This window comes from Varroa destructor, unplaced genomic scaffold (assembly GCF_002443255.2).
Source record: "Varroa destructor unplaced genomic scaffold, Vdes_3.0 BEIS01000003.1, whole genome shotgun sequence".
In the NCBI taxonomy this organism is placed as follows: domain Eukaryota; kingdom Metazoa; phylum Arthropoda; class Arachnida; order Mesostigmata; family Varroidae; genus Varroa; species Varroa destructor.
In genome coordinates, this window is record NW_019211456.1 from 16930332 (window position 1) to 16948187 (window position 17856).

At 40.0% G+C, this 17856-nt stretch overlaps 1 pseudogene; it reads right to left on the minus strand.

Annotated features, from left to right (window-relative positions):
• Nucleotides 1–4700: 4700 nt before the first annotated feature.
• LOC111247274 (toll-like receptor Tollo pseudogene) lies at nt 4701–10576 on the minus strand (annotated as a pseudogene).
• Nucleotides 10577–17856: the final 7280 nt, after the last annotated feature.

The following is a 17856-nucleotide window of genomic DNA, read 5'->3' on the forward strand; positions in this document are numbered from 1 at the left end:
GTTAAACGAATTTTCCCGTTTTCTCCTTGTTCGTCTTATTTTTTCCAGCCCCATAAAAGGCTGCTTGCTAGCTTAATCTGAAGGTAACCGAGTAATGGTGCCGATTACAAATTATGATTATTGTTTTCTATTTTTAAGAGTTGTGTTAGCTCTAGTACTTAAAAAGGCCCCTCAATAGAACATGTTTTCCATGTTATATTTCGTGTTATATTTGGTTGATATGAGCAAATCTGGCGGAACTTGAAATTGAACAACTTTTGAGGAAGAATGATCTCTTATTTTGACTTACTTGTCCCAGTTCTCTGGAAATTCTTAAACGGCCTTTCGCGTTTCCATATGTTATTTCTCGATCTGTCTGTCGTGAAGTAAACCGATAGTATGATATGCTTGAGTACGTTTGCCTTTTTTAGGGCATGAAATTTTTCACAAGAAATAATCACAGGGATTTAGATTCGCACAACAATCGGCTTAAAGCCAACGCTAAATATTACTTTGCTCAAGATATGGCGATGAAGTTTGCTGTTGTCATCAAGTAAACGGACTGCAAGGTCTTGCTTACTGAGCCAACAGTCCGTGAGTCTCTTGAGCTCTCTTCAGGACGACGCCGTTTTCTTATTTGGGAACTCTCCGGCTGAAGGAAGTGATTGAACCATGCGTTTTTTTTTCTAGGTTTCGGCTTCTAGGTCCAATGTCGCTGTTTGGGATTCCATAAGGCAGCTGGCTTCCAGCACGAAACGAAGCCTGTCTATGCCGAACCTAGGTCATAGTGTGTCCTTAAAATTAGCAGGCAAATACGTTACCAACTAAGCTATCACGGCCGTATGCTCCGAAAAGGTTTTTTGTTAATTAAAGCTCTTTGGATTGTACGTGAAATACATCACGCGCATTTTGAAGTAAATTTGAAGTCAGTTTACAGGGAACCCATTTTTAACTCAGTTTCGGCATTTTGGGTTAGAATTGTGCAACACGTTACACGTAAAAAAAAAAAGATTCTTGGCCCACAGGGCTCTTAGAGCCCAAGCTCTGTTCTAGTAAAACGTCTTCGCAACTGCGGCGATGCATTCGTGTCATTCGAGTCTTAACATATGATCAAGTCCTCGCTAATATTAAACAAATCAATCTTCGTTCCTAAAGGCTTGCACCACTTACTGTTCTTTCGCTTAAGGTTTCCTTGCCTCGCCGATGTTTCCCCTGATCTTTGGTTGATTTCGAAAACGTTATGGCCTTCAAAGGACAAACACCTGTCCACTAAACATTGATTTTCAAGACAACGATGTTTTGTTCTACACGCGTGTCTTCTAAAGGAAGCTCACCCGATTTTCGTTTACAGTTCTCTGGAAATTCGAAGCAGTATTTACCTGCCAAATTTCGTCTGCTAACGGCACGTCGTAAATGCTATTCAATTTCTAAGTCCGTTAGATTCGCTTGTAACAGCCCAGTAGAGTATATAAAATCGTAATCGGTGGTCAAAACATGTGGTAAAGCTGAAGATTGCGTTTCGACAGGGCTTCGTGTTGTTGTGCAATAGATATGATAAAGAGCATATTTGTGATAGTATTATACAATAGAAACGATCAGCCTTTTAACGAGGCGCGAGTTAAACGAGAATTGGATAGATAGAGCAATACAATGACAGAATGATGTAAAGTGTGTGCCTGTTTGCATCCTAACTACCACTAGCAGATCATATTAAATCCCACAAAGACGTGACTAGCTCCGCAAACCATTTCATCGACTAATGGACTGATGTAATCGGTGGCTCTAAGCAATAATAGAGTATTAACTTGTATTGTAATGTGCTATATAACGTGTACATCTTTCTGTTTGGGAGGCCTACCGGTCGATATAATTGTATAGCCATTTTTAATAATAATGACTGCAACGTATCTGCTCAGTTACATACGTTTCTTACTGTTTTAGGAAAGGCCCTTCTCCTACATCTAAACTTTAGAGTTACCATTGAAACAATTAATTCTTCCAAGTCAAATTATATAATCAATATATTACTGTATACTATAGCAGTGGTCTTTACTGGAAATGCAAAAAGCTACACTATGACCCCATATATCAGATAAGAATGAAACCGAAAACTGTTGAGACATTCCTATCAAGTGAACGAATATAGTTACGTTAACGCTTTCGTTTCATATAAGAAGCAAACTGAGTTACCGCAAACAATCCAACAGGGCAAACCTTTTCGAGACTGCGTCGAGTGCTGTTTGTTGGCACAGAAAGGTATGTCGTTGCCGAATAAACAACAATTGTCCAATTTTTTGCCACGCTGATATGGCTGACTTACGCTTCCCAAGGCGAAAAACTTTAGGACGTGTAGGACAGGTAGCCCTATATGACTTACAGGTTTTAGAAAAACCAAGCGAGGAAAGCTTGCTACTGTCAAACTTGTAGTTCAACCTCCCACTGTTCTTAATTTTAACATACTTTTATTGGTAGGCCTTCACAGTCACAACTTAATGAAGGCTTATTTCGTAGGTATGCCTAGATCCCATGCGGTGCCTTTAGTAATAGGGGTCAAGGCGGAATGACTAGGGAGCCTAGGTCTGGCTACCTATAGTTGACTGCGTGAGCTGTCTGGCAAATCTGCGTTTCCAACATATGCTTTAAACATACCTCTTGTGCATTTCTTTGTTCCTAGTTACTGCTAAGCAGACGTCCGTGTCGCTCTGCATCGTTTGAAAGAAATCCATCGTTACGTTGCTACTGAAGGAGAATGCGAAATGTCGATGAGTGCAAAGAGTTCTGGATGTGACACTTACGTCGTTTACACTCCATTAATATTTTAGAATCTGTGTGTTGGATCACATGTGGCGTAGACAGAGACGAACGTAGATGCTCTGTTCGTTATCGCAATTGCTCAAATGAATCAACGGGCGAATTTTTCACTAACAACAGACGCTACTATCTAGTGTGGGTAGAAGGTGGGGACGCTTACGGGACGAAACAGTCACCGTGTAAATCGCTACACTCTCCTCCTTCCCCACTTTCTATCCATTGCGTTCGTTAAGTTGAATTATATCAGTAACTGGCCACTGACTCATCTGCGTTTTTGAATATCTGTTCCTAAGTCTATACAAACAGCAACAACTAATAGGCCTGTATTGAAAGATTACTGGAGGGCTGAGGCACAGTGGCAAAATAAGTGCAAGAGGGAGCTTAGATTAGGTGAGGTTTGATCCATAATATATTCATGAATAGTATTTAAACCGTACTTATCGCGACAACATCGTAAACGGTAATATGTGCTCTTCCATACCCGTAGCATACATGACTAATGCGAGTCAACCGGTACTTGCACCGCCATTGGGATAGTGTTAGACAAACTACGTAGCCGTATCATACAAGTTTTTTTCTCGACTCAGCGGTATGATCATTGTCATTTTCTGTTGATATGCAGTCCCCTCTATTAGACAAACAGACGGATGGACAGCGTTCTATGCAGAGGTTTACGGGTTCGATGGTCGGCTATGGTAAACAATAGCCGGCCACAGATCATCGAACTGCAGCGATATTCTTCTCTTGGCCATCCACCTCTTTTTCATCTTTGTAACTAGTATGAAATGCATGTGCACGCTCATCCCTCACTGGTTGGGTATACCCATAACGTATATATATATATATATCCTGCCTGTGCATACGCATATTCGACTGAATGCACCTGTATTCTCATACAGTAGGAAGACGCACATTGATTCGTCGCAATTTCCATGAATAAAAAACAAACGAAACGATGATGATCAGTACAAAAGCTCGGCCGATGTTCCGAGCCCGTATCTGATTTTTTCTGATGTCCTCGAGCAACATGGGCACTATTATACTAGTATGATACCGGTTGACAGATATGATAATGCGAAGATTATGGGACAGCTTAAACATTTGAAATATTGCGCTAACTTTGCTTGACCTCTCCTCTTTATGCCCTCGAGACCCAACGCTAGCTGGTGACGTCCTGATGTACATATTTAATGTAAAGCTCGTGCTTGGCAAAATGTGTGTTCTAATTTATCGAGATCAGAAACTTGTCCAGAGATGGCTTTCAGATCAGTTCTGTATCAAATAGTCTGACTAAACGTAGTGCGATGACTTACTTCACTAAAGACATTTGCTGGTAAATTTTATTTGCCATGTTGATTAGGTGGGTCTTGAATAGAATCGAATAGGGATATAATAATGTTAGCATTTTAAGAAATATGCTTTAGGTACAGAGAATCGTTATATCTAAGACAAACGGGTTTATTCAACTATCGTTCGAATTGGAAGATGTTGAGCAAACCTCAGCTGACAATGTACCTGCTTACTATGCACATTGATAGTAAGTAGTTCATGAGAACGCACTATTTGGTCATCTCTTAGCGAGTTCGTCAAGTAAAAGATATGTGGAACGTATTCTTATGGAAATACTGATCCGTCCGAAAGCTCTAAAGTTTTTATTTTGCATTTTCGAGACAAGAGTCTCAAAAATCGGTAAAAAAAAAAAAGGCGGTACAATCCAAGAATGGATATGTATCTTTACCACTGCCGAGTGTAGGACTCGTTTACCAGAGAATTTTTTATTTTTCTTATATATAGCTTTAGATGAATTGGTGTGAGAAGTGATAGAAACCAAATTCAACATACATAAATAAATAGTGTTTGAAATTATATTATTCTATACAACTCATTAGGTACCTAGGAATAATGACACGTTATTGTCGGAAGTTTTTTGCCAGATCATTTTTTCCATAGCATTCCTATTTTATTTTTCTTTTGTCAATGAGAACACATCGAAAGGCTTTTCAATCTTTCTTTCTTTTACTCCGCAATTGCTGCCCGCAGCTTTTACCTGCATTCGCAGTTGTATCATCACTGGCCCGGCTCACTCGTACATTATTTACATCCATATTTCTTATGAGTTTATGGTTATGATCGTTGTTATTAAGGGGCGCAGTTTTATTGTGCGTGATCCCCTCTACGTATGTGTGTGCATAATTATTTTGACGTTTTTAATAACTGTTTGTGAAAAAAGTTCACCTTGGAAACTGGGCAGTGTTTTTTATACGCGAGACGAAGTATCGAGATTCTGCTAGTAGTATCTTTATTAATTCAAATAGCGCAATATAATAATAATATGAAACATTTTTAAAAAGAACATCTCTGATATTGGTGGATTTAAAAAAAGGCACAAAACAATTATTCGTATTGGGTAAAACGTTTGAAGTTAAATTTGAGTACTGTCAGATATGTGCACATTTTTTTACATGCGGGTATGGAACCAACCTAAAAAATCCGACGCATTTATATATAACCAAAATTTTGTAAAAATAAATGTTTCACTTATAATAAGAATGTCCACTGAACATGCAAAGATATCTTAATTTTTATGTAATTTTTTTCGGAAAGCAATATTCGTTTCAGAGTTCCGTATATATATATATATATATATATATATAGGTTTGTTTTGTTTGCTGGTAAATTCGATAGGAAACACGGTGTTGCTAAGGAGATCAAAAGGAATAAAAGCTTGGAATGGATGAGCCGTTTTTTTTATTGAAGAGTGTTAATAGTCTGCCGACTTAGACTGTTTTATTTTGTCGCAGAATACTTTGTTTTAAAACAGAAGAACTATTTTAAGCCGATTCAGATGCAAGAAAGGGTCTTCCGGCGCATCTGCTGAAATTTCTTGTTGAACACATATTCGCAGATAGAAAACGAAAATGTTCTGTTAAGTGAAGAGCTTAAGTTATCACAATGAAGAGTCACAGCAGTGGGACGTCGTTTCGGTTATGACAACAGCCCGGTCTGCCAACCTTTACCTTAATAAATTATTTTCTTAGTCTGGTCTGCACTCTTGAATAGCATTTGTGCTCACTTTCGACGAGGTTTTCTCGCAACAGGTGTATTTACAGTGCATATGTACAATCGATTTTTCTATATTTTCGTCTGGCTTCAATGAATAACGATTAAAAAAAATATTACTCAACTTTTACATAAATTATCTGACAGTTTGCTTCACACCCATTAGACGACGTGCGCCCTTCTAGATCTTGTCCTTCAAGTCTACACTGATTTAAACGGTGTTATGGTCGGATGGGTCGAGTCGCTGCGTCCCATGCTTACATCACATGTCTGACCGCATTGATTCTTACGCACCAGGTACGAGCTCTCTCTCTTCCTTCCGCTTACGTGTTTTCTTTCGCTGACTGTTCTATCGTTCCGTTGCATTTGATTTACCTAGTTTCTCCTATATCTTTTAAACTCTCATAAACAGCTTCAGTTGCCGTGGTCTCATGAATATCATTGTATAGGTTGATGTCGTTGTTATCACAGAGACGCGCGCGTTGTAACAAGGGTTCATTTCGTGCGAGTGTCGAAACTACGGGCAGAGTTGTTGTTGTTGTTGTCATGGTCTGCACACAGTGAGGAAGTGTGCCTCGGTGGTAGTAGGACCTCTGGGCCAGGTGAGTCGCACTGACCGCTGGTTTGTGCCATGAGTCGCTGGCTGCACTACTGAGATCGATGTGGGAAGAAGATGCAGGCACGTGCAAGAGGGGCAGCAAAGTTCTTTGAGGGGTCGCGTGCCGTGACGTCGTTTGCAGCGCCCGCTCTCCGTGTCAAATGTGTACGGCGACGGAGGCTACATCTGAACGCATTGTCCCGGTCGGCTTTCGATGCCTTGCCTCCGCCGGCATCGCGTAACGCAACTTGTCCCAAAAATTCTTCTCGCCCCAATGCAAAAAAGTGCTATGTTTGATCCACCTTCGAATATCAGGATCGAGCTCACGGAAGGACACCCGGCCAACAAAGATGACGACAAGTTTGTGGTTACTATTCAGCACTTCGCTATGGGCCGATTTGAACTCATAGCGGCACCATTCGCTCTTAAGGAAATTTTCTGATAGGATAACGATCGTTCGACGTGAGCATTCGACAGCTTCCTGAACCGCTTCACTCAGATAGCCGCCAACCATTGATAGGTCCCGATAATGCAGACAGAGGCGGTATGCAGGAGTTCCACACTCTAACTCCGGAGCAAGTACTTGCGCTACGAACGCTTCGTCTTTTTTGCTATATGATACGAATGCGTCAAACAGTTTCTCTTCTTGAATGTGGTGCGCTCGTTGAAAAATTCGCACTCCATAATGACTGAAGAACCAGACGCTCATCTTGTGTCGGTACATCACCACAGCGATCAGTAAAGCACCGAAAAGCACCAAGAGTGCGCCTAATACGATGATCATTGGTAGGATATTATCGATGCGTCGTAAGTGGAAATGTCGAACCAGAGAAGTCGCCTGCGAAGGGCTGTGGCATTCGGTCATGTTAAGTTCCCATAGAGGAAGAACCGTTGTTTCATTGAATAAGCAGGATATTTGCGATATATCTTGCACGCCATTACCGCTCTCTTGAATGAACTTTGCAAGGTCTTGCATAAAATAACAATTACAGGACCACGGGTTGCCAGCTAGGCGCAAGTCAGTCAGCGCTGGATTGTGTTGAAAGGCCCATACTGAAATTTCGACAAGTAAATTTTGGTTGAGATGAAGAACTTGCAGGCTCCGAAGGTGAAAAAATGTGATGTTGCTTAGATGTTTCAGTTTGTTATTGGACAAGTATAGCTCCCTAAGGCTTGAAAGTCCGTCGAACTCACGTCCATGTAATGTAGCTATCTTGTTATAATCAAGCCGCAGAACCCGTAACCGTGGTAGGCCAGAGAAGGTGCTATTTTGGATAGTAACGATATTCGAATTGTTCAAAACTAGCACCTCCATGCTTTTACGGCCAATGAACGAATGCGGCGTTAGAAAAGGAATATTGTTACCATCCAAGTACACTTCACTCACATCCATTGGAAGCAGCTTAGGGCTGTCGCTGTGATTACGCCCGCTGCACTCGACAATGTTGGTGCTCCACGATTGGTCATGAAGGCAGATGCAGTTGTTAGAACAGACCATTTCACAATCGCATGCATCAAAGTCACAGCAGTGACAAAGCGAAAAACAATGACTCTTATATTCGCAGAGGAACTGGGATGGTTTTACTTTCAGTACTGGCAAGGTTTGTGAAGCGTCCATTTTTGTGAAGCTGAGCCTACATTGGACGTCGTACAGATCAATGATCCGCGGATAATGGCGTGAATCCTCGCTACTCATTTCATCGAGATTCTGCAGATGCTGTAACCATTCCATGTGGCAATCACACAAGTACGGGTTGTTTGTGATGGCGAACTCCGGCAGGGGCCGACGCGATGGCACTTCGCTAAGTCGAAATGTCGTTATTTCAAGTATTTCTAAATGGTTATTAGTTAAATCGACTCGTGTTAAGTTTTGCTTGCCCAGAAATGTAAATGGCTGTATTCGTTTGAGGTTGTTGTTTCTTAGAAAAACGATTTCGATGCCATTTGGCAATGACGATGAATCGAGCTCCGTCAGTTTGTTAAAGGAGGCGTCTAACGTTCGAAGTTTGAGGTTTTGTTCAAGTTCAAAAAAGTTCCCCAATACTTCTATCATGTTATCGTGAATATCAAGCCACTGTAAACCTATGGGAATGATAGCGTAATCAAACCAGCGTATACGATTCACTGACACGTTGAGCATAATGAGATCCTGTAGATTACTGAATAGACCATTAATGTCTTCGATAAGATTCGAATCAAGTCGTAGATAATGAAGTCCTGGCATATCATCAAAGGCTTCGTGCTCGATTGATTGTATATCATTTCGGGCTAGATTAAGAACACGTACCGAGGGAAGATTATCGAATGTGCCCAAGGTAATATTTCCGATTTTGTTGCCCATCAGATTGAGTGCATGTAGCTGATTCAGTCCTTCATACGAAGCGTTGCCTACATTCCCAATGTCGTTATCAGACAAATCGAGGGAGCGTAACTTGTGAAGAGACGCAACAGCACGCGGAACGGTCGTTAACATGTTCCCAGCGAGATTAAGCTCCTGTAGCATTGAAACATTCTTAAAAGCATCAGCATGAATGGCCTCAAGCCAGTTGTTGTCAAGCTGAAGTGTCATCACGACGGAAAGTCCAGCCATTGTATGACGACCGATGCTTTTAAGCCGATTGTTGCTCAGTGTTAACGTTTGAAGATTGTCAAGGGGGGCAAATGTGTTATCAGCAATAGATTCGATGAGGTTGTTTTGCAGCTGAAGCACTTGCAAGCTGATTAGGCTATGAAACGCGTTCGGATATAACCGCGTGAGCCGGTTAAAGCTTAAGTCGACTACACTAAGCTCTGGAAGATGGCTTTCCGTTATTCTGTTATCAAGAGCTCCTAGCCATTCGAGTGCTGAAAGTTGGTTGTGTCCTAGATCAAGGACAGTTAATTTGTTCAGTCCACTGAACAAACCAGGTGGCAGTGCACTTAATGAATTGTTACGCAAATACAACTCAGACAGCTTCGGTGTAGACTGAAACAGTGCGGCCGGTAAGGCAAGTAATATATTATGAGCTAAATCGAGACGTTCAAGTTTGACAAGGCCTGCAAGTGCGAAAGGCTCCATCCTGACAATCTGATTATGGCTTAAACGCAGCTCTTGTAAAACACCGAGTGTGCTAAAACCGAGTTCGGGTAAAACGTTGATCTTGTTATATGCCAAGTCCACGGTACGAACGGTTGGCGTACACAATGAAGCAGAAGCAAAACCAATGTTGGCAACTTCCGAAAATCCATTATTTGTCAGGTTTACAAACTCGAGCTGACGATGTCCGCAAAACAGCCCCGGTGGCAGTATTTCGATATTATTTTCACTAAAATCAACTGATTCAACGCTGGTTAGAGGCGCTAACGTCGACGATGGCACTTTGAGGGAGAACCGACCCCATTTCGTATTATACGACCTCACAGTTAGCTGCTCGAGGCCGGACAGTCCCTTAAATGTGTTCGGGGGCAGCCTGTCGAGCTTGCAACGTTCGATGCGTAGCCGCTTAAGGCCCCGCAGATGTTCCAGTGAGTTACTACCAATTTCACTTAAAAATAACAAATCCTCACAGTAGATAGTTAGGTGTACCGTTTGGCCTGGAGTAATTAGCGAGAAATTTGTCACAGTGGCTCCATTCTGTAGGGTGCGTACTTTGCATATCATGGATACACCAGCTGTATCCGATAGCGGTTCCCATGTGCAATTTTCCGGTTGCATATAACGAATACTCATCGAGCATTTGGGCACCATGGAAAACATTACAACACAAATGGCCATGATACTGTGGCCGCTGAGCCGAGCGGTGAACATGGTTCTCACTGGGATTCACCCCACACTCGTTGCCCCAATCAGTTTCGATCAGTCAGCTTTGTTACATCAATCAGTTCATGGTTACATCATTATCCGTTCGGCGGCACCCACACCGGCAACGTATTATTCCCCTAGAGATAGTCAGAGAAAAATCAATCATAGTCAGTCGTATATTCCATATAGAGCTTCTAAAGCACACAACGCACTAGATTTAAAATAATTCAGTTCTTCTAATCATCTGTCGAACAACCTCGATACCGAAAAAAGAACGGTTTGTTGATTTCAGTATTACTATTCCCAGCATTTGATCGTGTGTCCCTCTACAAGCGCATTGGGCTGAATTTGCTTCACACTGATGGTTGAATCAGTACGAGCGACTCAAGTCAGAAGCATCCTTTCTCAAGTGGTGATGGTCGACTTGGGAAAGAGTAGGAAAGAGTCACTGCCTGTAGGACGATTGTATGAGACCTACGACCCAATAACTGTTCTGCTCATTTGCCATGAGGTAACGGGTGGAACCACTAACGTTGTTGCACATTTTCTACATTCTGTTTTACCAGTTCGTTATCAGTTAACGATTTGCTATTAAACTCAATACATAGTCATTCTTTTTATAGCAATACGGCTATATTTAGGTACTATCCCATACTATGTTGCGCAAAATGTTCACTACCGTAGAGGCTGCCGAATACTTACTGTGAGCTGTGACATAACTAAATTTTTGTATAAACTATTTTTACGTCTTTATGTAGTATTTTCGTATAGAGTAGGACTATGTGTAGGCTAATTTTTTTAGCTTTTTAAGCTTCTTTTAATGTTTTATGGAGATTTACTTGACAATAGAGTGTCTTCGGCGTGGATACGTCCAAGAAGCAATAGTGAGATGAGTTCTTAACCACTGAATGTTTTATTATTGATATTAGTTTTTCATAGCAAGCTTAATGGCATTCATTGATTTCTAAGATTGGCCAACACCATACAATAATACATTGTTCTTTCACAGCTTGATTCACAAACAAGCACAACAGAAACGCCTTCGGTATCAAAATTCGGGCAAGTACTTTTTGTTGAATCAACGTTCCTTCTTACTCTGACATTGTACTACATGGTTTATCGGACACTAACCAAGAGTCAATACATTCACAAATAGACGCGCCCACAGGTAGCAACAATGACTATCATTTGACGAATGTAAAGTTACATCGTAAAGACATTTCGAAGAGGACAGCGCCACCGACAATGCCCAAGTACCAAGGCCAGAATGGCAGTCAGTGCTCACTAAATAGCATCTACAGGCGCCCCTTGTTGATGTTGTTTGGCACGCTTCAGTATTCATGGAAGCAGGTAAACGCACTGTCGTGCGCCCATAGTACCATCGCCACTTCTGCGCCTACAGTAAGCAATAGTGCATCGGTCCAGTAGAAAATTGTTGGGCTGCATCTACGATTCGGTTTTAGCGCACGCTTGCTGGGGTGATCGAACCTCCTCCGTAAGCACCTCCCGGCAAACTTTAAGCAAGGAAGCTATAAATGAAATTTGTCGAGAACGAACGTCGTCGAACGTCAATATTGAAGAACAAAGTAGCGTAGGCGCCAAACGTATATAGCGTGATATAATAAAGGGTCGGTTAGGTATTGGGTCTCGATTTTTTTCGCATTCTCGTTGAAGCAAGATCAAGTAAGAAGATGAGTTGTGTATGAAAGGGAAAAGGCTAGCTGATTACTTACAGAAAGCGAAACAGCTAGGAAGATGCACATATGAATTCACATATACCGATGTATATATGAAACGTCAGCAAAAACATAGCAGAGCACCCGCGGATGCCGTAAAGGTGGCGGAGGCCCCGGGGACGGTCAGAGGCGACGGTTCGCACATCTGTGCGCGTCACTTTTGTTAAGGCACAAAGGTAAAGTAAGAAACACCGACAACGTACAGAGCAGGCTATCGGATATTTTCCTCGACGTTTTTAGCATGCACAAACGAGTCAATAGTTCATTTTTATATAACAATAATAGTAATCGTTATTTTATCTACAGTATATGGGTTTAAAAATAAGCTTTTAATGATTTTTTCAGTTATTATATCACTTGAAACTCTTTTATGCTTATAGTTCCTCGGAAGCAACAGGCGATCTTCAGGACAGGGCTCACCGAAGCATAAATGAACGAAAACGCGATGTAGGTGAGGAAAATACGAACAATCCTTTCGGTTTGATGACAAAATGTAGTTTGGAGCGCGTGATTGAATCTGCTACCGAAATCGCAGCTTTGATTTCCAGCTAAAGACAATTTCTTTATGAACTCTTAATAACAGCTTTTCCTGTTCTAAAGGAGCATGCCATGGTCATGTTTATTAACAATATATTCATAGTTTATTTCTACAGTTTTCCAACCGCGACGGTACTAGTGCTCAGCAATTCCGGCCTTTGTTGAGACACGAACAATAAATTAAGTACAATAATCAATGTTCTATTGAAGCATACACTCTTGGCATGTTTCAATTATCTTTATTAATTAGGCCCTCATGATTCACCCTTGTTGAGGTTTAGACGGCCAGAAATTTTTAAGTAGAGAATCAATTTTGCGGCCATCACGGTCCAGAAGTAACTCCGGTATGACTCTGAAATCATATCAGCGTCGTTAAGATAACATAGTATGACCCTTCTAACGTAGAGCTCGATTTCGAAGAAGGTAAACGTATTTCACGTATTTGAATAGCTGCTTCTGAAACTAGCAGTGTTTCGCGTGTTACAAGAGGTAAATTTCGGCCTAGAATCGAGCTAACGCTTTGGTAATCACGACCTACGCTTCATCGCCGCAAAGACCGGCTATTTGTGACATCATAAACATTGCGTAATAACATTTCGCAGTGTCTATTAAATATACTTACTAAACATTGTCTTTTGTTTTTACCTCTATTTACGCTATTGCGCTAATTATGAAAATATCGGCACATAGATTAGTTGTAAAACATAGAAACTATTGGTTAATGTGTTTACTGTTAATTATATATTTTTAATAGAATCAGGCTTTAAGTAAAGCCGTAAATGTATTATGATTTAAGTAAGCATAACGCATCCTTAAACAACGTGACCAACCGACGATGAAAGGCGCCTAGTTGAGAGCAGCATTTTATAAAATAGCGCAAGCGTCATTAATTTCCAATTAAATTAATATAATTTTTTTATTATTATAATTTTATTTATTTCTATATTAATATTAATTTTATCTTTGATGATTAGTTTTAAAAAAGAATGTATGTATGAAAAACCTAGATCTTTTGAATGTCCTTTAGATTAAATTTTTTAGTTTTTTTGATATTGAAATTATTATCATTTTGCATGTGTTAGGAATAATAATCTTAATTATAATATTTATACATGTAGTTTTAATTAAATTTTATATATTTATGGACCCAGAAAATTTTATTCCTGCTGATTCATTAGTTCACATTCAATCAGAGTGGTATTTTTTATCTACTTATACTATTTTGCGGTCAATTCCTAATAAATTAGAAGGAGTAATTGGATTGTTTGTAAGAATTATAATTTTATTTATATTACTTTGGTTGTCAAAAAATTTGTATAGTTCTCCATCTCTTTATGCGTTAAATGAGGTTGTATTTTGAATTTATATAGTATAAGTCCATATAAGTATTTGTACAGTATAAAACGAAGCTTCGATCTATATTTTTATTCGCACTCAGGCTAGTATGCCCTTGGTAGACAATTGATTTTCGAAATTATTCTATTTATTTATTAATTATTATTATTTTGGAAAAAATCTATTTGAGATTGACTCATATGCTATTTAAGATTAGTAATCGTGAGCCAGGAAACCAGGAAAGTTCACAGAAATACTTATCAAAATCGGCGTGTCATCATAGATTTTTCAAGGAAGAGTTACCCCATAGGTGCAGTGTGTCCATAATTAAGGTTCCCTTCGTCGTGTTCCCTTCGTGGACAAGCAGTGACGAGCGTTGTCGTAGTAATAACGCGCTGCTTTGATTTGCTGCGTAGTCATAATTGGTCGCGTCTTATAACTTTTTTATAAATCTCATCTGTTATGATATACCTCGCAAATGATGCCGATTCCTCGAATTTACTTTAGTTATCTGGCCCATTTAGCGGCCGACTTGTGTTGGCCCAGTTTTAATTTAACGTAGTACGATCGGTAATTACATGACGACTACTCTGTTTTGGGCTTACAGACATTGTAGGATAGATAGTCTATATCGCAAGTTGCACCGTGGAAGATAACCCAAAGATTAGGCTTATTCGCGTACCCAAACATTAGGTGGGTTTATGTGGTACTTCTTTCCTGGACCACATTTATCGTGAGGCGAAGGTTGCGTGCCTGGGTGGCGGATTCGAAGAGAACGGAAATCTTAGTGTGAGCCTGATCATTCTCGCCAGGCCATAAAGCTCAAAGCCGAGTTCGCCATTATTTCTGTCTAACACCTTCATGTTCATCCAGGGCTGTCGCTAACCTCACTCGATTAACCAAAACAGAGGAAGACAACAATAATGAAACGCTGTGGAGGTAGCGGTCGTCGTTTCGAGACGTCGAAACAGCACAGAGACGATGTGGCGAAGACGATGCTTATGAGGATGGTAGTCTTTTTTCTTGATCCTCTTTCAAGAGTTCGGCGGCTTGGTGTCAATTGCACAGTAACGTGGTGATCATGTAATCACCAGACGCAACGGGTATATTGACGTTCTTAAAAAAAGAAAGAAAAAGAAATATATCCGCTGGCCTTTGAAAGCACTACCACATTGAAAGTAAAAAGGCAACACGTAGGATGCCGATACATTATTGAGCCAACTAAAAATTCTATGGTTAAGGACACCAATGGACTACTGATATTGCAAACACGTGGTTGGATGTCACTTTTCAAAATATTTTTCGGGAACAGGTAACAGCATTCTAACTCCATTTACATATCAGTATGTTCGCCAAAAATTCGCATGTTATAAATTCAGCTATTTTATTCATAGTTATAAATCTTCGTTACCACATTAACTTAGTATAGGCGTAATATAACGGGTCTGGAGTAATTTGCAACGATACATTAATCCTTCAAAACGAAAATATATATGACATTTAATAAAATAGCTATGTTGATTCAGACATAAAAAGGTTCATTCCAGCTAAAAGTTAAATTGCCAACCAAACGCACATACAAACTAAACCTACTTTTTGCCTATAATGTAAGTAATTAGAGGCAGGTTCAATATTACAAGCCTGTGGTAGGAAGTTGTAGGTGTATTTGTAATTCTCAACTGTTTGTTACAGCTCACCAGAACAAGCGGATAGCTATTTTAGCCGGAAGCGTTATCAGCAATCAGCCCATCTCATGGACGACCAATCAACAAATGACTCGAAACGTACAGCGGAATATGACCTGGTTCAGCGAAATAGGATTGGCGTCGTGAACAACATCATTATAAACGATTATCATGGGATATCCGTTGTGTCCGACCATGTGAAAATAGGTTTCAAACATGAATGCTACAAGAAGCACGGTCCCAGACCGCCTCAACACTATGAGACTTTGAACAGAAAAATTCGACGAAGTAAAGCACATCTTTTTGAGCTAAGTTAGCCGTATTTTCTAAATTTTTTAGTCCCCGATTAATGTTCTGACTTTATTTTACATTGTTGCGTACACGCTTACAATTCTGAACTTTAATACAACCCAAGCTTTTTTTTGTTCTCTATTTTCAGCGTTTTACCCCCACTTCTAATGCTGCTAGATCCTCATAGCGATTTTCTTTGATATGACAGTTTCACTATATGTTTCCTATCTTGGACCAGGCAAATCAATTCGTGAAAACCAATTCTGGCCGGCCTACGATAGCTAGTTTACGATGGTTAATAGTTTAAGTGAAAAAACCGTGTGGCGCTCTTTCTTCTAAAGGCAATAGTTCTCGCCGATGATTATTTGGATTAGTGAGTAATGGGAAGCAGCCTAACTGGCTTACCGGCTTCTATACTAACGGGCAGAACGAACGACGTTGTCAGCTGTTGAGCAAAAAATTCAAAGCCTCATTCAGGCAGCTCCTTTCCTTCATTCAAGGAAGTTTGACTGTTTTTCTACCCTGTAGCATTCGCGAAGCGTTCAAACCGAACAACAAGCAGTCAAACGGATACCGTCAACTCGCAGATATTAGGCGAAAGCTAAATCTTGACTTCTAGCATCAAAGGTTTCTTCTAAGGCCTATATTTTAGTGGAAACATTTGAGCTAGTTCCAGGATTTCTGAAGAATAGAGGTTTAGAACCTGCGTGAGAAATACAAGTAACTATTTGCTTGGTAATAGGAAAGCTAATTTTTACAGCTATTGAAAAAAATGTATTTTCATATTGCGTACGTATAAATAGGTACTTTTTTGAAACAGTAAACCGAGCAGAATTGCCAAGGAAAATAGAACTTATTTTTAGGACCCTAACGGCCAAAATGAAGATCATATTAGATATGCGTATTTAGCATATAACATCCGAAGAGGAATCTCCTGATAGAATATATGTTATTTGTTTCTACACTACGCGAAATTGTTGCTTCTCAGCTGGCTATACATATATATACATAAAGATACAAACACTGAAATACTTACAAGAAAGCAATACGTTACATGCACTTCACGGAACGGAGTACCATAGCAAATGCTGTCGTTTGCCGGCATTTTCACATCGGTACTTTCGTACGACTGCAGACGTCCCTCTTACTTATTTAATTACTCACTCATAATTTAGAATTGATTTAACGATCTAGCGTGATTTTTAGCTCATCACGGTCTATTAATGTAACTCTTCAATAACCCTGGTATCTATGTGGGTATCGTAGCCATTTTTATTATTAATTAAATCTTTAACGAATTTAACCGTAATGGCAATTATTGTTATATTTGTTTTGCCTAAATACTGATGTAGACGAATGGTCTAAGTGATTTAATCTGAGACGTCTTACAGGGGAAGATAGGGAAGCTCGGAAAGATGTCATCTACATCAGCGACACGCTCAAGGTAATTATGTTAAACAGGTCATATATATTGCCTTTCAGTTGTTTTAATGGGCGCAATATATATGGTCGTATATTTTTTGAAAACAACGATTCTATTGCCACGAACATACGTGACTTAAAGTGGCCTCAACTTAACAATGATTGCATTTTTACGCTTAGCGTTCTATAGTGTAACGGACAGAACGTTTAAACAGTCACTCGCAAGCCAAGCTACCATCTTATTTTTATAATCGTCGACAAACGCGCTTCCCGACTTTCCAACTCGTATCTGCTCTCCCTGTATTAGTTTGTTCTAACGCATGGTAACCGCGTTTCGCTGTTTCAATGTATTTAATAGACGCGCGTTTTTAAGCGGCAGCGTTTTCTCAGGCTCTAGAGTCTTTGCCTTACTCGTTACTGCTTCACGTTGATTTTTCGTCAAAAATATTACTGACAGATACTCTTTTGTGAGAGATTCTCTAAGAAACCCTATCTAACGTCGAAGGATCCGATCCGTATGTTGTTTGGGTAAAGAGAGTGTTGAGCTGTTTTAGAACGGTGACTCAGGCATGACCGAACTGGTATAAAAACATGCTTTGAAAGCGTAAAAATCGATGAGGT